General features: G+C 43.3%; 1 protein-coding gene across 2 annotated transcripts in view; it reads left to right on the top strand.

Annotated features, from left to right (window-relative positions):
• COL26A1 (collagen type XXVI alpha 1 chain) overlaps nt 1–14,943 on the top strand; it is a 197,733-nt gene that overhangs the window by 168,721 nt on the left and 14,069 nt on the right. The window lies entirely within an intron of this gene.

Raw genomic sequence — 14,943 nt, 5'->3', positions numbered from 1 at the left:
CATCCCTCTGGCTGGGGGCTGGCCGTCACACATGGCCTCCTCCCCTCTATCTGTCTCGTCCTCTGTATCTCTTACAAGGACTTGTCATTGGATTTGGGGCCCATCTGGGTGATCTGGCAAGCTGGGAGTCTTAAGATCCTTAACTCAATCGTATCCTCAAAGACCCTTTGTCCAAATAAGGTCACATGCAGAGGTTCCAGGGATGAGGACTTGGACTTGTAGTGTGGAGGCTGTTACGACAGTGACCTAGGGCACGACTGTTCACGTCTTGGGGCTTACAACTTCCACCACATCAAAGGGCTGAACTATTTGGAGCAGATGCCTTACCATGTGTCTGGCACAGCCCTGATGGTCACATGTATTGACTCACGCCACCCTGACAAAACAGGTACGTTGTCACCTTCATTTTGCAGGTGAGCGAATTCAGGCAGGAGGTTAAGTGACTGGCCCAAGGTTGCCCAGTTCGGAAGTGGTGGGGCCAGGATTTGAACCCAGGCCATCTGACCCTGCAGCCTACATTCCCTTTTTCATAACTGAGCTTTTGAAATTGTTATTATTGAGCTATAATTCACATACCATCAACTCACCTATTTCAAGTGTATAATTCAGTGGCTTTTGGTGTATTCAGAGTTGTGCAATCAATTTTAGGACACTTTCATCACCCCCAAAAGAAAGCCGGTACACTCGAGCACTACCCCAATGCCCCCATTCCTCCCACCCCTAGGCAATCACTAATGTGCTACCTATGAATTTGCCTATTCTGGACATTTCACATACCAGAATCCTACTGGTATGTAAGCCTTTTTCTTCTGGCTTCTTTGAGCATAATGATTTCAAGGTTCATCCATGTTGTGGATGTGTCTGAGCTTCATTTCTCTTTATGGCTAAACAAGAGCCTGCACTCTTCACTACTGTGTTGACCTGTAAGGTCCGTCCCTGGCAGCTCTGAAAACCTTTCTGTAGGATTGGCACATTCCAGAAATTTCTACCAAACCCTGAGGCTTGATCTTCAAGGATTCTGCTGGAGTTGGGGGATAGAACCTTTCACCCTCTCCCCACAGCACTGTTCTCTCTTTACAAGATTCCTGACACAGCAAGACCCCAGGGATACCAGGCACCAGTGAGTGTGCTAGAATGCCAGCTGTCGGGCCTGGCTGCCCCCGAAGTGGAGCTGTTCTGCCCTCACCTGAGGCAGAGCTCCTGACCTTTCTCACATCATGGCTCACAGAGAATGGGATGATGTTGGTACAACACTAGGGATAAATGATCGGGGCTGCACCTGGTGGCCACGCCTAACCTGGGGTCTCTGGCTATCCCAGCATTCCTCTGCTAGCCTCCCAAGGCCATCACCTGAGCCCACCTGATACACACATCCGTAGCAAAGGTGGGAAGCTCTGGTCTCAGGTGTCAGGATGCTCCCCGATTTGGCTTGAAGTATTTTTCTGCAGGGAGCCATTCTAGGAAAGCCTTGTCTGAGCTGCTGAGGACTCTGGGGCAGGGGGAGATTGCTGCCAAGAGACCCCCCTTCACCAGAGCTTGCCTGTGTGGCTCAGAATAGCAGAAGGGACCCTGGAATCTTAAGTTCCAGTTCTAACATGGCACCTAGCTTCTTGTATGCTGTTGAGGGGCCCATACCCTCCCTGGCCTCACTGGGGACACTATGGGGATTGGGCTCTATTGCTCAAGGGTTTCTGCCGAACACTGCTCCCTCCCCAGAATTCCTGGCAGGAGTTGGCATGGCTGTACCTTCTCCAAGATTTTTCCATCCAAGGGGTCAGCTGCAGCCTGTCCATACCTCCCCCGCCCCGATTTACTAACTTGCACTTGTGAACATTCCTGGCCTCTGTCCAGGGCCAGTCTCTGGGGTGCTGGGAGTGCAGCAGCCCCTAGCGTTAGAAGTAGGAAGCCCATCTTGATCCATCCCTGGGGATAGACATGGCCTCATTAGAAGCCAGGTTGCCAGGAAAAGCCCTGCCTCAGCTGCCAGTACCACTACTCAGCAGCATACCCTGGGTAGGGGTGGAGGATGCCCCCAGCCTGCCCCAGCCTTCCCCTCCGCCGACAGGCCCATCGATAGGTCAGTCCCTAGGTTGGAGTAAGCCAGTCCTTGCCTTCTAGAGTGTGGAAAGTAAGGAGAGCAGTGAGGGGACCCCAGGAAGGAGCCTGGAGCTCCCCTGGGGGGAGGAGCATCCTCTCAAGGAGGTGACACAGCTAAGGCACCTGAAAGATTGAGTAGAGTTAGCCAGGTGGTGGAGGGGGCAGGGCAAGCCCAGCATGTGCAAAGGCCCATCAGTGTGGGAAGGAGAAAGGAAGTGTTAGAAGCACAGGGAAGTTGCCAGAAAGGGGCTGGGAGCCGATGGGAGAGGAGGGAAAATGAGATCAGATTAAGAAAGGTGAAGATTTGTCCTCATGGTAGTGGGCTGCCATGGAAGTTTCCAGCAGGGGAGAGACACAGTTGGACACTTGTATGGAAGGAGCCCTCCAGCCAAAGGGCATGAGACCTGAATGGTGGCAACAGAGAGGAGAGGACAGTTGCAAAGAGTTGGGGAATGGGTGGGCAGACTCGGTTCTTCACCAACCAACCCCCCAGACCACTCTGCCACTGGTTCAGGTGGGCCGGCAGGACCAGTGAGGAAAGACCCCTGCACCGGGGCTCTAGGAGTCCTTGAACCTGGGGCAGCAGGGAGGAGGGGTGGTGAGTGCTTGAGGCTGGAGGCCCAGGGCCAGCAGGGCAGCCTACAGACGTGCCCAGTGGAAGGCCAGGGGTACCACACCCAGGTCCAAGTGCTTCAAGTAACAGGGGCTTATTGCAAGGCTACAGGGACCTCGGGGGACACTAGGGTGGGGGTGGGGGGAGTTGTGCCGGATCTAAGCTGGGGTTCAGTGGAGGAAGGAGGCTGCTGACTCCCATGGCTCTGTCCTGTGCCCATCCCTGTTCTCAGAGATGGGTTGTCCCATCTCTGCTCACCGCTTCCATCTGCTCGTGACTTCTGCATCTTACCACAGCTGCCATGGCCACTTGCTCTCCCCATGTAGCTGGTGGCTTTGCAGTCACCCAGCGCTCAAAGTGGGTGTCAAGTACCTCCTTGCTCCGCCCACCCCCTCACCCTGCCAGTGCTCAGGCTCCACAGGGCCTTCCCAGAGGTAGGACTCCTCCTCTTTGTTGGCAAATGAGCCCAGGCTGAGGTCTCATCCCTCCAGGCTGGACACAAATACCTGATCAGGAAGGAGGATGCTCAGGGCACCTGGGTGGCTCATGGTTGAGCATCTGCCTTCAGCTCTGGGTGTGATCCTGGGGTCCTGGGTTCGAGTCCCACATTGGGCTCCCCCCAGGGAGCCTGCTTCTCCCTCTGCCTATGTCTCTGCCTCTCTCTCTCTCTTTTATGAATAAATAAATAAAGTCTTTAAAAAAAAAAAAAAGAGAAGGAGAACCCTTGGGACCTAAGGCTGGAAGCCTCAGAGAGCACAGAAGTGTGGCTTTGCTGTCTGTCAGTGGCAGCAGCTCTCTCTGGGTCAACAGAGAAGGCTCAGCTTTGTGTTACATGAGTGCTGCGTTCTCAAACGTGGCCGTGCTGTCCCCACCCTCCAGCTACTTAAGGATCATGATGACGTTCCTCCAGGTGCTTGGGACATAACAGGACCAAATCATTGACTACTCTCTCCCCTCACTGCCTACCTCCTCAGCTCCAAGCCTTCTGGCAGGTCTGGCTCTTAACAGATGGGACACCAAGGGCCTTGGCCTTAATTTTCCTTCTGTATGGTGGTTGATAAAAGGAGAATTTTTTGAAAAGTCAAAACCAAAAAGGTGCATCTTAATTAGGGAGGACATGCAGGGAGGCTAGCCTGAGCCCTACTGGGCACCAGCTCTCCACTTTGTGAGAACAAATGCTTTGAACGCAGCCCCGTTGCCATGGTGATCACCGCATCTCAGCTTACGAGGTGGCATTGAAAATCTGTGGGGGAAGAACAGATTATTCAATAAATGATGCCGGGACATTTGCTAAGCCATTCAGAAAGAAATAAAATTAGCTCCTTCCTTCACACCATATTCCAATATGAATTCAAGAGGATTCAAAGATTTAAAACAAAGAAGGAAATCATCAAACACTCAAAGAAACTATAGCCAAATATTTGATCTCTGGGTGAGTAAATACCTTCAAAACATAAAAGCAGCAGGAAAAAATAACAAAGAATTAGATAAAATTTAATACATAAAAATTTAAATATGTTTTTAAAAAGCCATTTAATTAGATTTATTGGGGAACTATAAATAAGGATAAAAGTCACAAAAAATCTGACAAATGGTTAACACTTCTAATATATAAAAAGCAATGACAAATCAATAAAATGAACATTCCAGGAGAAAAAGAGTCAATGGGAAATGTACAAAAGAAAACACAAATATTTTAAAATATTGAGCTTCACTAGTAATCAAAGAAATGCTCATTAAAACACCAACTTTCTGGCAGCCTGGATGGCTCAGCAGTTTAGCACCTGCCTTCAGCCCGGGGCATGATCCTGGAGACCCGGGATCGAGTCCCATGTCGGGCTCCCTGCATGGAGCCTGCTTCTCCCTCTGCCTGTGTCTCTGCCTCTTTCTCTCTGTGTCTCCCATAAATAAATAAAATCTTTTTAAAAAATAAAACACCAAAACTTTTCCCGTTGGATTGTCAAAAATTGTTTAAAATTGTAATACTCAATCTTATGGAATAGAGTGAAAGTGAGCTTTTTAAACCACGAGGGTACAAATGTGAGGGTACAAATTGGTATAAAATTTCTAGGGAAAAACTGGCTTTATGCTACAGAGCTTTAAAATGTTCATACCATTAACCTGGAACCCCACTTCCAATACATTTTAAGAAGATAGTCAAGATTGAAACTAAAATGCGAATACAATAATATTTATTGTAAATACTATAAATTTGTAATTCACTCAAACTCTAGGGTATGGCTAAATAAATTACAGTGTATAATTATGAAATATTGGGCACTTATTAATTAAACTAATATTTTGAAAAATATTTAATGGCATGAAAATATGTCTAAGATAGAAGATAGTATATCTGGCTGGCTTTGAACATGTGACTCTTGATCTTGGGTGATGGGTTTGAGTCCCATGATGGGTGTAGAGATTACTTAAAAATAAAATCTTAAAAAAGGGGGGGATCCCTGGGTGGCTCAGTGGTTTGGTGCCCGCCTTCAGCCCAGGGCATGATCCTGGAGTCCCAGGATCAAGTCCTACATTGGGCTCCCTGCATGGAGCCTGCTTCTCCTTCTGCCTGTGTCTCTGCCTCTCTGTGTGTGTGTGTGTGTCTTTCATGAATAAATAAAATAAAAAATAATAATAATTTAAAAAGAAAGAAAGAAAATAGTATATCAGTTGGGGTTCTTAACTGCTGGCATTCAAAACCCAGTCTGGCTGGCTGGCTAAAGCAGAGAAAGAATTCACTGGGAGAATGTTGAAGAGCTCCGAATCATCAGGAACATGGGAGAGTTGGACAGAGAAAATAAACAGGCAGCAAGACATCCACAAATGCAGCTGGAATCAGGAAGCTTCTGGTGAGGAAACTGCTCAGAGTCTGAACAGAATGTCCCTGCGGCCTCACCAGCAATGTGCCCAGGATGTCGTTGTGTGTTCTATCAATGTCTATTTGGTTACTAGTGTTGTTCCTTTAATTTCTTTTGCACACATTTATAGTGTATTTAAAGTTTTTCAATAAGTCTGGTGTTTAGGCTCCCTTGGGGACTGTAACTGGGTCATACTTTCTTGTTTCTTTGCATGGCTCATGAATTTTTGTTGAAAATTGGGCACTTAAAATAATATAATGTCATAAATCTGGGATCAGATCTCCACTTCCCAAGGGTTTGTTGTTACTGCAATTTGCTCTTGTAGGTGCTGCTGATGGTTTCATTAGTAACTTTCCTGAAATAATCTTGTGGTCTGTGTTCTTTGCTGTGTTTAGCCACTGAAATTTCTGTGCAGTTAGCTTAGTGGTCAGCTACTGATTGGCTAGAGATTTCCTTAAATCCCTTAAATCAGTAAGTCTCCCAGTCCTTGTTGAGGGGCTCTGTCTGTGTGTTGGGGCATGCCTTCAGTGCTCTAGCAAGCAACTGACAACTCTGTCCTAGCCTTCCCTTCCTGCTTTTACAGAGCCTCAAGGTCAGCCGGAGGTGAGACATTCAAGCTTTCACAGGTCTTTCCTGGGCGTGTGCACAGCTACACACATATGTGCATCCCAGGGACATGTTGGAGTATTTCAAAGCCCCCTAAGGACATCTCATTCTCCAGTTATTATTTAGCCTCTCTTTAACCCCAACTGATATCACTTTTTCAGGCAGCTACAGTGTTAAACAGTTGCACCTAATTATTTTTGACAAATGATCTGGAGTTAGAGATGTTCACACAAAGCAATCTTTAAGGCAGGTCAAAAAAAGCAACCCTGGGAATGGAGCTTTTCAGAGAGTTGCCAGACAGATCAAATAGTGACAATTCCCTGGATATGGGGCTTTTTTGGAAGCTCCAAATCCGTTCTTTACCTTCTAGTGGCTGCAGGGCTGCTGGTTGTTGTGACCACCATAGTTGTGAGACTATCATTTTTCAATGAAACTGGGGAGAAGGAAATGGGAATAGGGTAGGTTAAAACTTCACAAAGCTTGCTGTTCTTACTGTGATTCAGCCATATTTTTTTAAAAAATAAATACTCCTGGGCGATTGGGTGACACAGTTGGTTAAGCCACTAACTCTTGGTTTCAGCTTGGGTAATGATCTCATTGGATTGAGCCCTTGTGTAGGGCTCTGCACTCAGTGCGAAGTCTGCTTGGGACTCTCTTCTCTCTCTGCCACTCCCCCCTGTACATGCTCGCTCTCTCTCTCTCTAAAAAACAAATAAATATTTTTTAAAAACAAAAATAAATATTGTTGCAAGCTTTTGGTTAATTTCCAAAGTCATGAAAAAGTTGCTTCTGATGATTTTTGCCAACATGCTCATTGCTTTTACAAAGGAACATATTTTTGGAAGTCCTTACTCTGTCATTCCAGAAGTGTTTCACCCCACCTGTTTGTGTACAGAAAATTTTATTGGAAAGCAGCCATGCCCATTCATTTATATATTGTCTATAGCTGCTTTCACACTACAATTGAAGAGCTCAGTAGTTGCAACAGAAACCATATGGTCTGCAAAGTCTAAAATAAGTACTATCTGGCCTTTACAGAAAAAGTTTGCCAACCTCTAGTTAGGCAAGAAAATGATACAGAGATTGGAGGAAGTAAATTGTCATTATTCACAGATGAAATTATTTTGCATTTAGAAGTTTTTAAAATTTGTAAACAAATTGTTAGAATTAATGCATGCTTAGCAAGATCGCTATACAGAACTCAACTGCAGGACTTCTGGATCCTCCAAAGATAGTGTAAGCACATTCCATCCTACCTCTCCCACTGATTACAACTAAAACGCCAGGACATAATTCACAGAGCAACTATCTGAAGACTTTCTTACTTACTCTGAAAAGTAAGTCAGAGTAAGTGGATTGGGGAGGGAAATCAAAGATTGAAATATCTGAGTTCCCTGGTTGGTTGGTTTCTCTCTTCACCTTTCCATGTTAAACTCTAGTATAGCTCAAATCCTGGAACTGCAAAGAAGGTGGAAACAGAAGAAACTCTAAGAAAAAAAAAAACTGTCTTTCTGACCAGAGAATCAGGAACGGGGTATTTTGCAGGACAGAGAGCATGACAGGAAAGTCCTTTCTTTTTTTAAACCAGCCCTGTCCTGAGGCAAGCTCCGGTCATGAGTACATTCCTGGGGGTACCAGCCATCCCACAGGCACCTAAAACATTTCTCTCTGGTCAGAGAGTGGTTCCTATCATTTGAAGAGGGTGAGGAATCTCCATGTTCTCTTTTTTCTGTTGCCCCTTCTTGCTGAGATAGACTCGTTTATAGGGAATGATTAATAGCACACAGCCAACTTTCTAGTGGGAGAACCAGGAAAGTGGGTCTTGGAGATTTGGACAGTGTGGGGGAAGTCATGGAGAGGACAGAGCTGGGGAAAAGGATTCTTCAAACGCATGCACACAAAGTCCCAAGACTTAGTTTTGTGTGCGTGGAACTAACCTGAAACAGCCTAGCAAAGGCTTTGAGAACAGAGATCAGAAAACTTCCTCTGTGAAGGGCCAGATAGTAAATATTTTAGGCTTTGTGAGTAACATATGTTCTCTGTCACATATTCCATCTTTTTCCTTCCTTTCTTCTTTCCTCCCTTCTCTCTCTCTCTCTCTTTTTCTCATACAAATATAAACCAGTTTTATTTCATAAGCCATTATAAAAACAATCCATGGGCTGGATTGAGCTTGTGGGCTGTAGTTTGCCAACTGCTAGTGTAGACCACTACCAAGATCCCAAACTGGCCTCTGGGTAGTGCACACATGGGACTTATCAAAATAGCACTGCAAAGGTTTTTAAAATGGAACTTGCTTTAGAATCACAGTTCAGAGGAAGAGAATCACAACTTGGCATCTGAAACTACCCACATGACGTCCTTATTTTTTTTTTGTCCTTATTTTTTAAAAAATCAACATTTATCAGAAGATTTTAATAGGACCTAGAATTTCACAGTACTCAGAATTCCAGGATAAAATCAAAACATACGAAGAACCAGGAACTTTTCAATAATTCTTAAGGGAAATGATAAACAATGGATGCTGTATTAGGGTTCTCCAGGGGAAAGAGGCAGTAGGATATATAGCTATAGAGCAGATACAGACATGTAGATAGGTACAGAGAAAGATGAAGAGGACATTCATTATAGGAATTGGCTCATGCAGCCATGAAGGCCCAAGTCCCACAGTCTGCCATCTGCAAGCTGGACACCAGGAAAGCTGGCCATACAATTCAGTCCAATGATCAATTGAGATGGCCGTGTGTTTTGTTTTGTTTTTCATTTTGCTAATGTGAGATATTACATAGGTTGATTTTGCTATGTTGCATCCTTGCATCCCAGGAATAAATCCCACTTGGTCATGGCTTATAATTCTTTTAACAGGCTGCTAAATTTTGTTGGCTAGTGCTTTGAGGAAGATTTTTGCACTAATGCCCATAAGAGATATCGGTGTATGGTTTTCCTGTAGTGTCTTTGTCTGGCTTTACTATGGCGTAATTAATGCTGACCTCAGAGAATGAGTTAGGTAGTGAGCCTCTCTCTTTAATTCTTAGGAAAACTTTAAGAATGATTGGTATTAGTTCTTTAAATGTTTGGTAGAATTGGCTGGTGATGCTACTAGGTCTAGACTTTTTTTGTTGGGAGATTTTTAATTACTGATTCAATCTCCTTACTAGTTATGGGTCTATTGAAATTTTCTATTTCTTCACAATTTAGCACTGTTAGATTTTGTGTTTCCAAGGATTTGTCCATTTTATCATTTTATCTAGGTTATTGTTGGGGGAAGGTCATCCAGAAGACATGACGACTGTTGGCCCGTGGGACCACACGGGTCCCCACCAATCAAAGACTCCTCACCTCCTCCCCTGTACTTGGATTATGGGTTCCACTTGCCTTCCCTGCTCCCAATGGCTGCTTCAAGGACAGAGCCTTGAGATAATGATGTGGCTTTCAGACTGATATATATGACCAAATGCAGTAAAGGCGTCTATATAAGCTTTTAAAATGTGGCAGGTGGGTGTGGAGATCTACTCATCTCTCAGTTGCCCAAGACGGGCCTTACATGTAAGCTCCCTGGCTTATTACACCTGCCACCTCCCAGTCTGGAGTGGCCTGTCTCTTTCTTGGCTTTCTCCCTGCCCTCTGCAAATGAAGCCAGTTTCAGATCACACCCGGGAAGCTCCCTAAGAGCCTGCAAACCAACAGTTACTCAATTTGTTGGCATGTGGTTGTTCATAGTGTTCCTCTTATAATCTTTCTGTAGAATCAGTAGAAATATCTCAACTTTCATTTCTGATTTTAGTAATTTGCATCTTCTCTTTTTTTCTTAGTCACTCTAGCTAAAAATCTGTCGATTTAGGTGAACTTTTCAAAGAACTGACTTTTAGTTTCATTGATTTTCTTCTATTGTTTTTCTATTCTCTTATTGATCTCTGCTCTTTCTTAGATCTTAGGTCTTCTTTTTATAATTCTTTTTTTTTTAAGATTTTATTTATTTGAGAGAGAGCATGGAGCGAGAGTGAGAGCGAGAGAACATAAGCAGGAGGAGGGGTAGAGGGAGAGGGAGAAGCAGATGCCCCCCCCCTCCCCGAGCAGGGAGCCCGATGCCAGGCTCTATTCCAGGATCCTGGGATCATGACCCATGAGCTGAAGGCAGACACTTAACTGAGCCACCCAGGCACACTGTCTTCTTTTTATAATTCTTTACGTTGAGTTGTTGGTTTGAGATCTTTCTTTTCTTTTTTTTAATGCAAATGTCTATGTTGATAAATATCCCCCTAGGTCCTGCTTTTGCTGCCTCCTGTAACTTTGGGTATGTTGTGGTTTTGTTTTTGTTGTCTCTAAGTATTTTCGCATTTCCCTTGTGATTTCTTCTTTGATCTACAGGTTGGTTAAAAGTCTGTTGTATAATTCCCACAATTTTGTGAATGTTCCAATTCTCCTTCCATTATAGATTTCTAACTTCATCCCTTTGCAGTCAGAGAAGATACTTTGTATGATATCTACCCCCTCAAATTCCTTGAGACTTACTTTGTGGCCTAACCTAGTCTTCCTGGAAAATGTCTCCTGTGCACTTGAGAGGAATGCGTATTCTGGTTTGGGGTTGATTGTTCTGTATATGGCTGTTAGATCTAGTCTGTTTGCTGTGTCATTTCCTTACTTATATCTGTGTGGCTGTTCTATCCACTGATGCAATTGGGATATGGAAATCTACAGCTAATGTTCTAGAGCTGTCTGTTTCCCCCTGCAATCCGGCCAGTTGTTTCTTCACATATTTTGATGGGCTGCCATTAGGTGCATAAATGTTTATACCATATATTCTTGCTGTATCAAACCTTTTATTTTTTATTATTTTTTAAAGACTTTATTCATTTATTCATGAGAGACACAGAGACGTAGGCAGAGGGAGAGGCAGGCTCCCTGTGGGGAGCCCGATGTGGGACTTGATCCCGGGACTCTGGATCATGCCCTGGGCTGAAGGCAGATGCTCAACTGCCACCCAGGCATCCCCAAACCTTTTATTAATATATCATGTCCTTCTCTTCCATAAACTCTTGAAAAAGTTTTTTTATGGTGGCTATAATCAAAAAGACTTTTTAAATTATAATAAACATCTCTTTTTCTATTTAAAATCTATTTTGTCTAGTATCAATATAGCTACTCCTGCTTGGTCCTCTTTCAGTTGCTATTTACATGGAATGCATTTTTCCATCCTTTCACTTTCAAGCTACTTGTATCTTTGGATTTAAAATGAGTCTCTCACAAACTGATGGCTCCCAGAAGGGAGAGGGGGGTGATGGGTGAAACAGGTGATGGGTATGAAGGAGTGCACCTGTTGTGATGAGCACTGAATGATGTACAGAATTGTTGAATCACTATATTGTACATCTAAAATTAATATTACACTGTATGTTACCTGGAATTTAAATAAAGACTTCAAAAAAAGAAAGTGAGTCTCTTGTAGACAGTATATAGTTGGATCATGTGTTTTTTTCCATTATGCTCATCTCTGTCTTTTGGAGAGTTTAATTCCTTTATGTTTAACATAATTACCAATGAGGAGAGACTTCTGTCGTTTTGCTATTTGTTTTCTATATGCTTTATAGCTTTTTTGTGTTTCTAGTTTCCGGCATCACTGTCTTCTTATGCATTTAGTTGAATTTTGTAGTGAAATATTGAAATTTCTTTCTCATTTCCTTTTGTGTAAATTCTATAGCTATGTTCTTTGTGGTTACTGTGAGGATTATGTGTAACATCCTAAAGTTATAACACTCGAATCTGAATTTATGCCAGTTTAACATCAATAAAATGCAAAAACTCTACTTTATAGCTCTGTCCCCACCCTTTTCACGTGTTGGTGTCAGAAGATTACATCTTTATACTTTGCGTTGCAAAAAACATAAACTTGTGGTTCCTTTAAATGCATTAGTCTCCTGCATTATGTAGAAAACAAGATTTAGAGTTGCAAACCAGTTATAGTAATACTAGTTTTTACACTAATGTCTTTTGGTAAATATATTAGTCTTTCTCTATGTCATTTTTTTTTTTTAATTCCAGTGTAGTGAACATAGAGTGTCATATTAGTTTTAGGTACAATCTAGTGATTCAACAATTCTATACTCACTATTCATCATGGTAAATATATTCTTTTTTTAAAAAAAGATTTTATTTATTTATTCATGAGAGACACACAGAGAGAGGCAGAGACACAGGCAGAGGGAGAAACAAGCTCCCTGTGGAGAGCCCAATGTGGGACTCAATTCCAGGACCTCAGGATCACACCCTGAGCCAAGGGCAGATGCTCAACCACTGAGCCACCCAGATGACCCTCTTTTTTTTTTTAATATTTATTTATTTATTTGAGAGAGAGAGAACAAGCAGCGGGAGGAGCAGAAGGAGAGGGAGAGAGAATCTCAAGCAGACTCCCTGCCGTGCATGGAACCAGATGTGGAGCTTGATCCCACAATTCTGAGATCATGACCCAAGCTGAAATCAAAAGTCAGACACTGAACTGACCAAGGTACTCAGGTGCCCCACAATAAGTGTACTCTTACTCCCCTTCACCTCTTCCACCCATCACTCAACACTAAAAATGTATGTCTCCTAAATTCTGTAGAAAACAAAGAAAAAAAGTAAAGTTACAAACCATTGCTACAGTAATACTAGGTTTTATCATCACCAGTGTATCTACCTTTAATTACTAAGACTTTTATTTCTCCATCTATCTTCAAGTTACTGTTTAGTGATCTTTGATTTCACCTTGGACTCTCTTGAGCATTTTTTGCAGAGTGGGTTTTATGGTCCTGAAATCTCTCGGCTTCTGTTTATCTGGGAACATCTTCATTTCTCCCTCACTATTGAAGGACAGTTTAGCCAGACATAGGGCTCCTGGTTGATAGTTTTATTCTTTGACTCTTTGAATACATTGGCCCAAGTTCTGGCCTCAAAGTTTCTGATGAGAAATCTGATAATCTTATCACTGATCCTTCATGGGTGAAGATTCACTTTTTTTTTTAAAGATTTTATTTATTTATTCATGAGAGACACAGAGAGAGAAGCAGAGACATAGGCAGAGGGAGAAGCAGGCTCCTTGCAGGGAGCCCAATACAGCAGCACTTGATCCCAGGACCCCAGGATCATGCCCTGAGCCAAAGGCAGACACTCAACTGCTGAGCCACCCTGGCATCCTGATCACTTCTTTCAGGATTCTCTCTTTGCCTTTGCCTTTTGAAATTTTGATTATGATGTGTCTCGGTGTGGGTATCTTTGAGTTCATTCTACTTTAAGTTCATAGAACTTCTTGGAAATTTATATTCATGTATTTCGTGAAATTGGAGAGGTTTCCAGCTATGATTTTTTCAAATATTCTCTGCCCCTTTCACTCTCTTCTCCTTCTGGGATTCCCACAGTGCATATGTTGGTCCTTTTGATGGTGTCCCATAGGTCTCTTGGGCTCTGGTTACTTTTGTTCAACCTTTTTTGTTTCTGTTCCTTGGCTTCAATAATTTCCATGGTCCTATCTTCAGGTTCACTAATTCTTTTCTCTTGCCTGTTCAAATCTGCCTTTGAATCCCTCTAGTGAATTTTTCATTTCAATTGTTGGACTTTTGGGCAGCCCTGGTGGCCCAGCGGTTTAGCACCTGCCTTCAGCCCAGGGTGTGATCCTAGAGTCCCGGGATCGAGTTCCGTGTCGGGCTCCCTGCGTGGAGCCTGCTTCTCCCTCTGCCTGTGTCTCTGCCTCTGTGTGTGTGTGTCTCTTGTGAATAAATAAATAAAATCTTTTTAAAAAATTGTTGGACTTTTTAGCTCCAGAATCTTTCTGGTTTTGATCTCCTTACAGTACTTCCATTTTGTTCACATGTCATTTTCTTGACATCCTCCATATCATCCTTTAGTTCTTTGTGCATCATTGATAGATGTTTTGAAGTCTTTGTCTGTCTATCTGCCATTGGGTGACTTTCAGGGAGAGTTTCTGGTGAATTATTTTTTCCCTTTGATTGGGCTGTACTTTCCTGTTTCTTTGGTATGCCTTGAGATATGTTGTTGTTGTTGAGAACTGGACATTTGAATCTAATTGTGTGGTAACTCTGGAAATCTACTTTCACTCTCCCTCCAGGTTTGCGGTTTTTATTGTTGTTGTTGTTGTTGTTGTTGTTTGTTGTTTCAATGGTAAAGGCTGTCTCTGTGCTAAAGATCAAGCTGAGGCGGGTGTAAACGTAAAGCCTTCTCAGATCTTTTCTGAGCCTTTCTCTGAGCATGCTGATCACTTTCTAAATTTCCCCAAATGGGCAGTTGTTTTGAATGTCTTAGAGATTTTCCCCCCACCCTAGCTCCTGCAAGTTACGCTGCCCCAGGCACATGGGTATAGCTGCCTGCTGTGGGGATAGGGGTGCGGATGGGTAGCTGCTACTGTGCTATGAGCTTAAAGTGACTAAAATCAACTGCAGTCAAAAAAATTCTTTTAAAACAGCTTTATTGAGATATAATTCCTATGCCTACAATTCACCCACCTACAGTGAACAGTTCACTGGCTTTTAATCTATTCATGGTTTTGTGCAACTATCAGGACAATCAACTTTAGAACATTCTTATAGCCTACCCCCCCCCCCCAAAAAAAAACAACCATATCCTTTAGCCATCACTCCCAATCCCTTCATGCTCTCTGGCCCCCCCGACTACTCATCTGGTTTCTGGCTCTGGATTTGCCTGTTCTGGATGCTTCATACAAATGGAATCACACAGTCTGTGGGCTTTGAGTCTGGCTTCTCTGACTGAGCATCATGTTCT

The sequence above is a fragment of the Canis lupus genome, chromosome 6 (assembly GCF_003254725.2).
Source record: "Canis lupus dingo isolate Sandy chromosome 6, ASM325472v2, whole genome shotgun sequence".
NCBI classification, from domain to species: Eukaryota; Metazoa; Chordata; class Mammalia; order Carnivora; family Canidae; genus Canis; species Canis lupus.
This window is presented reverse-complemented; position numbering and strand designations above follow the sequence as displayed.